The following is a 13,448-nucleotide window of genomic DNA, read 5'->3' as shown; positions in this document are numbered from 1 at the left end:
TCATATGTTTTTGATAATGAATCTGCTTCTGATACTCAACCCTTGGAAGCTTGTTTCAGGTACCCAACACTCTGTGTGAAAAAACCCTTCCCCACCCCACCTTAGTAACTGACATTGCATTCTTGGAGTGGGGGAGTTCATTTTCTGACATTTCTTTCTTCAATGTACTGACATATTCTAAACATCTGCTTTCTGGTTCTTCCTGAGAATGCACAGATCCAAACTAGCCTGCAAAGACAATTAGTGGCAGAACCCTGCGGTAGAGAGCCAAACTATTTTTTATTGGACAAGGCAGGATATACAGAATTTGAATGTGGACAGTAGCAGTGTAGATCATAGCCGCAAGCATATTGATCAAATCCCTAAGAAACTGAATTCAATGGACACACTGAAACACAAGAATCATAAGAATGAAAGGGTCCATCACCACTGGCTGAACAATGCCAGACTAGGCACTAGTCTCAAAACATAGGGCAGCTATTTAGATTTGACACAACGAGAAATTTCTTCTGATGAAGGGTCTTGGCTCAAAATGTCAACTGTTTATTCCTCTCCATTCATGCTGCTGACCTGCTGAGCTCCTCCACCATTTTGTATATGTTGCTCTGGATTTCTAGCATTTGTAGAATGTCGCAAGAACAATAGAGCAGGTTGAGGAAGTTTGGTATGGGCCCCCAATTAGAAACATAGAAAACCTACAGCACAATACAGGCCCTTTGACCCACAAATCTGTGCCGAACATACTCTTACCTTAGAAATTACCTAGGGTTACCCATAAGCCTCTATTTTCCTAAACTCCATGTACCTATCCTAAGAATTTTCTACAGGGGCACAATTGAGAGCATCCTGACTGCTGCATCACTGCCTGGTATGGGAACTGTACCTCCCTTAATCACAGAATTCTGCAGAGAGTGGTGCGGACAGCCCAGCGCATCTGTAGTTGTGAACTTCCCATGATTCAGGACATTTACAAGGACAGGTGTGTAAAAAGGGTCCACAGGATCACTGGGGACTCAAGTCAACCCAACCAAAATCTATTCCAGCTGATACCATCCGGGAAGCGGTATTGCAGCATAAAAGCCAGGACCAACAGGCTCTGGGACAGCTTCTTCCACCAGGCCATCAGACTGATTAACTCACACTGATTTGAGTATACTCTGTATTACATTGACTGTTCTATTTATTATAAATTACTATGACTGCACATGGTGCATTTAGATGGAGATGTAACATAAAGATTTTTACTCATGTATTTGAAGGATGAAGAAAATAAAGTCAGTTCAATTCAAGTTTCAAACTTGTAATTCTTTTCTCCAAAAACACTATTTCAACTGTTGAGGTTACACAACATAAAGGTTGATAGATTTTTGGACTTTAAAGGTTTCAAAGGTACATTTAATGTCAGAGAAATGTATACAATATAGTGTTGGCGCGTGGCCAAGTGGTTAAGGCGTTCGTTTAGTTATCTGAAGGTCACTAGTTCGAGCCTTGGCTGAGGCTTGCATGTGTGTCCTTGAGCAAGGCACTTAACCACACATTGCTCTGCGACGACACCGGTGCCAAGCTGTATGGGTCCTAATGCCCTTCCCTTGGACAACATTGGTGGCATGGAGAGGGGAGACTTGCAGCTTGGGCAACTGCCGATCTTCTACAAAAAAAACCTTGCCCAGGCTTGCGCCTGGAAACGTTCCAAGGTGCAAATCCATGGTCTATCGAGACTAACAGAGGCCTACATACAATATACATCCTGAAATGCTTTTTCTTCGCAACCATCCACAAAAACAGAGGAGTGCCCCAAAGAATGAATGACAGCTATATGTTAGAAACTCAAAGTCCTCCCCCCAACCCCAGCGCAAGAGGTCATTCATTGGTGGCACAACGCTGCGTTTAAAAATAGCTTGGGTGCTTCGGGCATTTTTTTCTCCCTTGGTGGGCAACAATCAGCACTGGGTCAATAAAAAGAAAGGGGTTGTAAGTGGAGTGACCATTGTTGGAGTGGGCAACCCCTTTCTTTTTACTGACCCAGTGCTGATTGTTGCCCAATACACAACAGACACTAGCAGAGATGACGGCAGAACAGCAATGGCTGGTGTTTCTGGGGGAAATTCAGAAGGCACAAGAAAGATACATCCCAAAGATGAAGAAGTATTCTAAAGGGAAGATGAGGCAACCTTGGCTGACAAGGGAAGTCAATGACAGGGTAAATGCAAAAAAGAGGGTAACTAATATAGCAAAAATTAGCAGTAAGGTAGAGAATTGGGAAGCTTTTATAAACCAACAGAAGGCAACCAAAAGCCATAAAAAGAGAAAAGATGAAATGTGAAGGTAAACTAGCCAATATTATAAAAAAGGATATGATAAAGTTTTTTCAGATATATAGGGAGTAAAAGAGGGATGAGAGTGGATATTGGACTGCTGGAAAATGACGCTGAAGAGTTAGTAATGGGAGGGGGGGCAAAGAATGACAGAGGAACCTAATAAGCGTTTTGCACCAGTCTTCACTGTGGAAGACGCTAGCAGAATGTCAGAAATGTGAGAGCAACAGGGGGCAGAACTGAGTATTATTGCTATTACTAAGGAGAAAGTGCTTGGGAAGCTGAAAATTCTTAAGGTCTGAAGGTAGATAAGTCACCTGGACCAGATGGACTACACTCCAGGGTTCTGAAGGAGGTAGCTGAAGACGTTGTACAGGCAACAGTAATGATCTTTCAAGAATCAGTAGATTCTGGAATGGTTCCAGAGGACTGGAAATTTTCAAATGTCACTGCACTCTTTAAGAAATGAGGGAGGCAGAAGATAGGAAATTATAGGCCACTGTTTGGAAATACGTTGGGAGTCTATTGTTAAGGATGAGGTTTTAGCGCATTTGACAAAATAGGCCAAAGTCAGCATAGTTTTCTGAAGGGGGTAATCTTACTTGATAAATCTGTTGGTATTCTGTGAGGAAATAATGAGCAGGAGAGACAAAGGCAGTGGACGCTGTTTATTTGGACTTTCAGAAGGTCTTTGAATGTTGCCATACATGAGTCTGTTTAGTAAGATATTATGGGAAAGGTAGTAGAATGGATGGAAGATTGGCTGACTGGCAGGAGGCGAAGAGTGGGAATGAATGGGCCTTTTCTGGTTGGCTGCCAGTGACTAGTGATGTGCTACAGGGGTCAGATTTGGAACCACTTCTTTTCATGCTGTATGTCAATGATTTGGATGAAGCAATTGATGGCTTTATGGCCAAGTCTGCGGCCAATACAAAGATAGACAAAAGGGCAAATAGTGCTGAAGCAGTAGGGTGTCTGCAGAAGGATTTAGAAAGATTGGGGGAATGGGCAAAGAAGTAGCAGATGGAATATAACGTAGGGAGGTACATGGTCATACAGTTTGGCAGAAGGGATAAAGGCATGGGCTATCTGGTAAACAGAGAAAAATGCAAGGTGCAGAGTGACTTGGGAGTCCTCATTGAGTCGAAGGAAGGCAAATGAAATGTTCACATTCATTTTGAGAAGACTTGAACACAAAAGCAAGGATGTAATGATAAGGCTTAATAAGGCATTGGTCAAACCACACTTGGAGTATTGTGAGCAGTTTTGGGCCTCTTATCTAAGAAGAGATGTACGAGAGAGTCCAGAGGACATTCATGAAAATGATCCCAGGAATGAAAGGGTTAACATAAGAGAAGCATTTGATGGTTCTGGGCCTGTACTTGCTGGAGCTTAGAAGAATGAAGGGGGATTTCATTGAAACCTATCAAATGTTGAAAGGTCTGGATAGAGTGGATGTAGAGAAGATCTTTCCTATAGTGGGGGGAAGTCTAAGACCAGAGGGCACAGCCTCAGAATTGAGCGATATCCATTTAGAACATAGATGAGGGAAGTTCCCTTCAGCCAGAGGGTGGTGAATCTGTGGAATTCTTTGCCACAGATGGCTGCGCAGGCCAAGTCATTGGGTATATTTAGGATGGAGGCTGATAGGTTCCTGATTAATCAAAGTTTACAAGGAGAAAGCAGAAGCATGGAGTTGAGAGGGATAATAAATCAGCCATGATGGAACAGCAGAGAAGACCTGATGGGCCAAATGACCTAATTCTGCTCCTAGGTCTTATGGTCTATGAGATTTGTTGAGTGGGCAACAGATATAGTATGAATAAGACTGAGATTCAATTGCAAATTTATGGACTCAAGGGTCCTTTTCCTGTTCCTGCTCCTTATGTTTGCAAATATCTGCTGAAAATGTCAATGACATTAAATTAAGGCACGTAGTTAGAAACTGCTCCTGACACAGATTTTAATTGTTTCCCAGAGATCTGAAAGTTCTGCAATGCAATGTTTGATGATTTTTATTTCACATTATATTTGAAAAAGGGAGACATCCAATACCAAAAGTAAACAAAATCTGGTGTAATCCAACAATCTACTGAAACAATGAACAACATGGGTGTAAAAGTAAACTTTACATCACAGAATAACAGTAGGTCTTTTATCCCCTTCAGCCTGTCATGTCATTCAGGGCTGATCTGAGCCTCAACTTCCTTTCCTTGTTTGTTGCACCGTTTATCTTTATAATTTATTGCAACTTTTTATTTTTACACTGCACTGTGACTGCAAAGCAACTAATTTCATGTAACATGTTGGTGGAAATAAAGCTGATTCACCATTTCAATAGCCTTAATATCCTTAACAAAACCTTAACAAGTACACACAGGCACATAAAAACATTAGAAAGTTACCAGGCCCCTCATGCTTGCTTCACCATTCAATGATCTTTGATTTCATTGCTAAACCCACATCCCTCAACTTCCTTACAAATAATCTACTGCTCTGTCTTGATTAACAGCACAGTTTTAAGGTGCTTGGAAGTAGGTACAGAGGAGATGTCAGGGTTAAGTTTTTTTACGCAGAGAGTGGTGAGTGCGTGGAATGGGCTGCTGGCGACGGTAGTGGAGGCAGATATGATAGTGTCTTTTAAGAGACTCGTGGATAGGTACATGGAGCTCAGAAAAACAGAGAGCTATGGGTAACCCCAGGTAATTTCTAAGGTAAGGACATGTTCAGCACAGCACTGTGGGCCAAAGGGTCTGTATTGCGCTGTACATTTTCTATGTTTCTATTAAGGAACTGAGTTTCTACGGCCTTCATGGCCAGAGCATTCCAAAGCTTCACTCTGGGTTCCTTATCTAAGAAAGAATGTGCTGGCACTGGAGACGGTTCAGTGGAGGTTCACGACAATGATCCCAGGAATGAACAGGTTAACTAACGCATGAGGAGCATTTGACAGTTCTGGGTCTGTACTTGCTGGAGTTTAGAAGATTGGGGTGGGGAGAGGGATCTCACTGAAACCTATTGAATATTGAAAGGCCTAGATAGAGTATATGTAAAGAGGATGTTTCTACTGGTAGAACAGTCTAGGACCAAAGGTCTTAGAATAGAAGGATGTCCATTTAGAACAGAGATGAGGAAGAGCTCCTCTAGCCAGAGGGTGGTGAGTCTGTGGAATTCCCTTTTATAAACACATGCTGCCTCTGTACAATTCCCCCATCATTATTTTTCAGACGCCTTAATACCACTTTTTACTCACTTAAGCCCATCACCCCTACTGGGATATAGGCTGCCAACAGTAGTTCGCCAGAGTCCTTGGTCCTGGGCCAGTCTTTTTTCATGTTGTCTCCAGGAATAACCCATCTTCTTGGTGTATCCTTCCTTTCCGAGGGATGAGGCCTTGGAGCTTCTGTTGGCATTTCTGTAGCTCTAGGATTTTACAGGACTGGGGTGCTAACCCCATACTCAACCCTCCTCCTTTCAGAGCCTTGCTTGGGATTGTACATGACAGAGTTTTACTACCACTTCCTTAATAATATTTTCCCAAACTGGACTCAGATAACTGGCCTGTCATTTTCTGCTTTCACTCTCTCCTTTCCTAAATAGAGGGATACATTTGCTATTTTCCAACACATGGAAACTGTTCTAGAAATTCGCAAAAGGTTAATGACAACTAATGCATCCACTGTCTTCATAGTCCTTGAAATCTCCTAGAAACCTGTGGATGGAGTTCATTACATTTTAAGGACTTTTTAGTGTTCAGTACCATTAATTTCACAAGTACTTTTTAAAAATACTAACTTCTAAAAAAAATGTCAAAAATTTCTAATAAAGTAGTGGATATACCCAGCCGTCACGGGCAAAGTCCTCTCCACCATTGAGCATATCTACACAAAGCAATGTAACAGGAAAACAGCATCCATCATCAGGAACCCTCACCACCCAGAACATACTCTCTTCTCATTGCTGCCATCAGGAAGAATGGATTCTCAGCGCCCACACCACCAGGTCCAGGAACAGTTACTACTCCTCAACCATCAGGCTCTCAAGATAACTTCACTCAATTTCAATCAGCCATCACTGAACTGTTTCCGCAACCTATGGACTCATTTTCAAGGACTCTTAATCTCATGGAGAGGGTACCTGGTCAAGTACTAAAGACCTGTGCTGATCAACTGGCTAGAGCATTCACTGAGATCTTTTACCTCTTGCTTCAGCAGTCTGAGGTTCCTACCTACTTTAAGCAGGCTTCAATTATACCAATACCTGCTATTGTCCAGAGGCACTCGCATCCACAGTGATGAAGTGTTTTGAGAGGTTGGTGATGAAACATATCAACTCCTGCCTGAGAAACGACTTGCATCTAGAACAATTTGTCTACCGGAGGAACAGGTCCACAGCAGGTGACACCTCATCGGCTGTTCACTCAATGCTCAAACATCTGGACAGCAAAGATGCATACCTTTATCAACTACAGCTCGGCATTCAATACTATCATCCCCTCAAAACTAATCAATAACCTTCAAGACCTTGATCTCAATGCATCCTTGTGCAATTGGATCCTTGATTTCCACACGTGCAGACCCTCCACGATCTCCATCAGCACAGGTGCACCACAAGGCCGTGTACTTAGCCCCCTGCTCTACACACTTTACACATATGACTGTGTGGGTAAGCATAACTCCAATGCCATATTTAAGTTTGCTGACGACACTACTGTCGCTGGCCAAATCAAAGGTAATGATGAATCAGCATATAGGAAGAGGATTGAAAATCTGGCTGAGTGGTGCCACAACAACCACCTCTCCCTCAATGCCAGCAAGACCAAGGAGCTGATTATTGACTTCAGGAGGAAATTGGAGGTGCATAAGCAGGATTCTCAGAGCTTACTCACTCATCAGGGGAATCAGAGGTGGAGAGGGTCAGCTATTTTAAATTCATCGGTGCTATATTTCAGAAGACCTGTCCTGGGCCCAGCATATAAGTGCAATTACAAAGAAATCACGGAAGTGCCTCTACTTCCTTAGGAGTTTGCAATGATTCAGCATGACATCTAAAACTTTGACAACGTGCAGTGGAGAGTGTATTGATTGGCTGCATTACAGCCTGGTTATGGAAACATCAATGCCCTTAAATGGGAAATCCTACAAAAAGTAGTAGATACAGCCCAGTCCATCACTGATAAAGCCCTCCCCACCATTGAGCACATCTACACGATGCGCTGTCGCAGGTAAGCAGCATCCATCATCCGTGACCTCCACCACTCAGGCCATGTTCTCTTCTCACTGCTGCCATCAGGAAGAAGATACAGGACTCTCACTACCAGGTTCAAGAACAGTTACTACCTCTCAACCATTAGGCTCTTGAACCAAAGAAATAACTTCACTTGCCCATTACTGAAATGTTCCCAAAAACCTACTCTCTCACTTTCAAGGACTCTTCATCTCATGTTCTCAATATTTATTGCTTGTTTATTTATTATTGTTATTCCTTTCTTTTTGTATTTGCAGTTTGTTGTCTTTTGCACACTGGTTGAACTCCCAAGTTGGCGGTCTTTCATTGATTATATTATGGTTCTTATTTTATTATAGATTTATTGAGTATACCCACAAGCAAATGAATCTCAAGGTTGTATATGGTGACATATATGTACTTTGATAATAAATTTACTTTGAACTATAAGCTTAAAGACTTGAAATTTCCAACTGGTCTTAGCACAGTTACATCACGATTTTCTTAATGCTGCTTATCTGATATGATACCTGTGATGCTGTACCTCATTACTTCATTGCACCTGCACAAAAGTGTACTTGTACATGACAATAAAGTTGATTTTGACAGAAAATATGAATAATAAAACTGTCCTTTGAAATTATTTTCCAATTTCCTCCCAATATTTTAATTGGAAACTTCTCTGCTGCCTCAAATCTGACCTCTCTAGCACTTTTAATCATTCATGGACAAAATATTCAAGATTTAATGTCTTGGCTCTAAACTCTGGAATTCCTCACCAAACCACTCCACTTCTCACTCTGCCTTTAAGACTTCCATTAAAAACTGCCTACTTGGTCTGATCCAATGTCTCCTAAGTTCCCGTGAAGTGCCTTGGGACATTTTCCTACACGATGGGACTATAAGGGAAAAAAAACAGCTCAGAGTCTTAGTTGTGCTCTACAAGGGTCTGTGTTGGGACTACTTCTTTTTATGTTGTATGTCAACGATTCGAATGATGGAATTGATGGCTTTGTGGCCAAGCTTGTGGAGGTAGGTGGAGGGGCAGGTTGTGTTGAGGAAGCAGAGACTGCAAAAGGACTTAGACAGATTAAGAGAAATGGCAAAGAAATGGTAAATGGAATACAGCATTGGGAAGTGCAAAATCATGCACTTTGATAGAAGGAATAAATGTGTAGACTATTTTCTAAACTGGGAGAAAATTCAAAAATCCAAGGTGCAAAGGGATTAGGAGTCCTCATGCAGGATTTCCTAAAGGTTAATTTGCAGGTTGAATCGCTGGTGAGGAAGGCAAATGCAGTGTTAGACCACAAGGTGTGGGAGCAGAATTAAGCCATTCAGCCCATTGAGTTTGCTCCGCCAATTCATCACAGCTGATCTTAACCCCATTCTCCTGCCTTTCATGCCCTGACTAACCAAGAAGCTATCAACCTTTGCCTTAAATGCATCCAATAATGTGACCTCCACAGCTACCCGTGGCAACAAATTCCACAGATTCATCACTCTCTGGCTAAAGAATTATTTCTCATCTCTATTCTAAATGGACATACCTCCATTCTGAGGCTGTGCCCTCTGATGCTAGACCACCAAAGGAAACATCTTCTTCACATCCATCCTATCTAAGACTTTCAACATTTGATAGGTTTCAATGAGCCACCCCCACCCCACACATTCTTATGAATTCCAGCAAGTACAGGCCTAGAGCCATCAATCCCTTTCATTCTCAGAACAATAACCCTTTCATTGCTGGAATCATTTTTGTGAATCTCCTCTGAACCTTCTCCAATGTCAGCACATCTTCTCTTAAATAAGGGGCCCAAAACTTCTCACAATAACCCATGTGAGGCCTCACGGTGCCTTATACAGCTTCAGCATTATATCCTTGCTTTTATATTCTAGTCCTCCTGAAATGAATGCTAACATCTCATTTCCCTTCCTTACCACTGATTTAACCTGTAAGTTAACCTTTAGGGAATCCTGCACAAGGACTCCAAAATCCCTTGGAGGCTCAGATTTTTGGATTTTCTCCCTGGCTAGAAAATAGACTATTTGTTTATTCCTTCTACTAAAGTGCACGACCATACACTTACTGACACTGTATTTCATCTGTCAGTACTTTGTCCATTTTCCGAATTTGTCTAAGTCCTTCTGTAGCCTCTCTGCATCCTCAATATTACCTGCCCCTCCACCTATCTTAGTATCGTCCACAAACTTGGCCTTAAAGCCATCAATTTCATTACCCGAATCATTGACATACAACCTAAAAAGAAGTGGTCCCAACACAGACCCTGTGGAACACCACTAGTCACTGGCAGCTAATCCCATTCTTTGCCCCCGCCAATCAACCAATGTTCCATCCATGCTAGTATTTTTCCTGTAATATCCTTAGCTCTTATCTTGCTTAGCAGCTTTGTGTGTGGCACCTTGTCCAACGACACAACATCCACTGATTCTCCTTTGTCTATCCTGCTGATTATTTCTTCAAAGAATCCCAACTGATTTGTCAGGCATGGTTAAGGAAACCATGCTGACTTTGGCCCATTTTGTCATGTGGCCCCAAGTACCCTGAAATCACATCCTTAATAGTCAACTCCAACATTTTCCCAACCACTGAGGTCAGGATAATTGGCCTATAATTTCCTTTCTTCTGCTACCCTCCCTTCATAAAGAGTGATATGACATTTGCAATTTTCCAGTCCTCTGGAACCATGCCAGACTCTATCTTGAAAGATCATTACTAATGCCTCCATAATCTCTTCAGCTACATCGTTTAGAACCCTGGGATGTAGTCCATCAGGTCCAAGTGTCTTATCTACCTTCACAGCTTTCAGTTTCCCAAGCATCATCTCCTTAGTAATAGCAGCTACACTCATTTCTGCCCCCTGATGCTCTCAAAGTTTCCTAAGTGTTCAATTATTTTAAACTCCCCAATAATATCTGGTTCATTACACAACACCAAATCCAGAATTGCTGATCCGCTTGTGGGTTCAACCACAAGCTGCTCCAAGAAGCCACCTCTGTGGCATTCCATAAATTCTCTCTCTTGGGATCCAGCAACAACCTGATTTTCCCAATCTATCTGCATATTGACATCCCCCATGAATATTCCCCATTGCCTGTCATGCCTGCTGATCTTGCGCTACAAGATCATCTACCTTATTTCGTATACTGTGAGCATTCATATATAACACCTTCAGTCCTGTATTCATCACCCATCTTGATTTTGTCCCCCCGTTACACTGCAGCCTATCCCATTGGTTGCAATTCTGCCCTATCATCTGCCTGTCCTTCCTAACAGTCTCACTATACACTACCTCTGCTTATAAACCAACATCCCTATTCTCAGCCTTACCATTCTGGTTCCCATGCACCTGCTAAGTTAGCTTAAACCCTCCCCAACAGCTCTAGTAGACCCGCCCACAAAGATATTTGTCCCCCTCAGGTTCAGATGTAGTCTATCTCTTCTATACAGGTCATACCTTCTCCAGAAGAGATCCCACTGATTCATAAATCTGAAACCCTGCCCTCTGCACCAGTTCCTCAGCCACACATTTATCTGCCAAATCATCCTATTCTTGCCCTCACTGGCACATGGCACAGGCAGCAATCCAGAGATTACCACCCTGGAGGTCCTGCTTTTTAGCTTTCTATCTAGCTCTCTAAATTCTCTCTTCAGGACCTCCTCTCTTTTTCCTTCCCATACCAATACCAATATGTACCAAGACATCTGGCTGCTCACCCTCCCTCTTTAGAATGTTATGGACGTGATTTGAGACGTTACTGACCCTTGGGACCAGGGAGGCAACATACCATCTGGGTGTCTCTACCGTGTCCACAGAGTCTCCCATCTACTTCTCCAACAATGAAATCTCCTATCAGCACTGCATTTCTCCTCTGCCCCCTTTCCTTCTGAGTCACAGCACCAGAGCCCCAGTCACGGTGGTGCCCCCCCCCCCCCCCCGGTGCAAATACGGTTATCCAGGAGGCTGGAGATCTCCCAGAATTCCCACATCTCACACAAAGAACAAAACACCGCCCCAGTGACCTAACTATACAATTAAAGATGAAGAATGAGCAAGAATAAAACTAACCAGATATTTATGTCGTCCACACGAGTGAATCTGCAGATGTTGGAAATAAATAAACCCTCCTGATGAAGGGTTTCGGCCCGAAACGTTGTCACTACCTCCTCCCATAGATGCTGTCTGGCCTGCTGAGTTCTGCCAGCATTTTGTGTTTTTTATTTATGTCGTCCACGCCTGTTATCGCCCAAACCTATTAAGTCAAAGTCAAAAGTCTCCCCACTCTAACTCTGGCCCACTCCAACAATGGCTGCTCTGTTTGGCACTGCCTTATATATTATTTTTGGCCTTGCTAATGAATTCCAAACTCGGATTGGCCCCTGTTTAAGCTCTGAGAAAATGGATGTTGGCATTAATTTCCAGAGGACGAGGATATAACACCAAGGATGTAATGTTGAGGATTTATAAAGTACTGGTGAGGCCTCAGTTGGAGCATTGTGAGCAGTTTTGGGCCCCTTATTTAAGAAAGGATGAGCTGACATTGGAGACAGTTCAGATAAGGTTCACAAGAATAATTCTGGGAATGAAAGAGTTAACATATGAGCAGTGATTGAAGGCTCTGGGCCTCTACTCACTGGAATTCAGAAGAAAGATGGGGATCTCATTGAAACCTGTCAAATATTGAAAGGCCTAGATAGAGTGGATGTGAAGAGGATGTTTCCTTTGGTGGGGGAGTCTAGCACCAGAGGGCACAGCCTCAAAACAGACAGACATCCATTTACAACAGAGGTAAGGAAGAATTTCTTTAGCCAGAAGGTGGTGAATCTGTGGAATTTATTGCCAAAGGCAGCTGTGGAGGCCAAGTCATTGGGCGCATTTAGGTTGGAGATTGATGGGTACTTGATCAGTCAGGGCCTGAAAGGATATGGCGAGAAGGCAGGAGAATGGGGTTGAAACGGAAATGGATCAGCCATGATGAAATGGTGAAGCAGACTCGATGGGCCATTGGCTTAATTCTGCTCCTATCTTTCATTGTTTCTGCTTCCCAAGTATAGTCCGGTCATTAAACATGTGAAACCCACGATTGAGAGCTGACTCTGTTCTTCAGCACCAATTCCAGCACACAGACTGGAGCGCGTTTGCTGCCCATGGCACCACAGACTCTCAGGTTAACACTGACTTATATACCGACTCTGTCCTTGAGCACATCAACAAGTGTGTAGATAGAGTGACATCACAAAAACAAACAAAAGTTTTCCCCAATCAGAAACCATGGATGAACAGAGAGGTTCGCCTCCTGCTCAAAGCCAGAGATTCAGCCTTCAGGTCTGGAGACCGGGAGGCTTACAGCTCAGCCAGGGCCAACCTGAGGAGGGGAATCTCTCAGGCTAAACACGCATACAAACAGAGAATTGAGAAGTATTTCGACTCCTCGGACCCTCGGTGCATGTGGCATGACGTACAGGTCATTACAGACTTCAAACCACCTAGTATTGTGCCCCCTTCCAGCTCTGCTTCCCTCCCTGATGAGCTCAATTACTTCTACGCTTGCTTTGACCGAGAGAACAAGGAGGTCACCCTCAAAGCGGATCTCCCACCTGGTGAACTGCCTCTCTCACTTTCCACCTCCAATGTTTGCTCCACCCTGAGCAGGGTGAATGTACGGAAGGCAGCTGGTCCAGATGGAATACCTGGCCGTGTGCTGAGAGTCTGTGCAGGGCAGTTGGCCGGGGTCTTCACGGACATTTTCAATTTCTCCCTGTCCCAGGCAGTTGTCCCCACAAGCTTTGAGATCGCCATCATCGTGCCAGATCTGAAGCATTCCACTGCCACGGGCCTGAGTGACTTCCGCACTCACCCCCATCATTGCAAAGTGCTTTGAGAG

At 43.3% G+C, this 13,448-nt stretch overlaps 1 protein-coding gene across 7 annotated transcripts in view; it reads right to left on the bottom strand.

Moving 5' to 3' along the window:
* LOC140741495 (phosphatidylinositol 5-phosphate 4-kinase type-2 beta-like) overlaps positions 1-13,448 on the bottom strand; it is a 253,254-nt gene that overhangs the window by 56,367 nt on the left and 183,439 nt on the right. The gene's annotated exons all lie outside the window — the stretch shown is intronic.

Source organism: Hemitrygon akajei, chromosome 18, assembly GCF_048418815.1.
Source record: "Hemitrygon akajei chromosome 18, sHemAka1.3, whole genome shotgun sequence".
In the NCBI taxonomy this organism is placed as follows: Eukaryota; Metazoa; Chordata; class Chondrichthyes; order Myliobatiformes; family Dasyatidae; genus Hemitrygon; species Hemitrygon akajei.
Note: the sequence above shows the minus strand (reverse complement) of the source record. Positions and strands in the feature narration are given on the sequence as shown.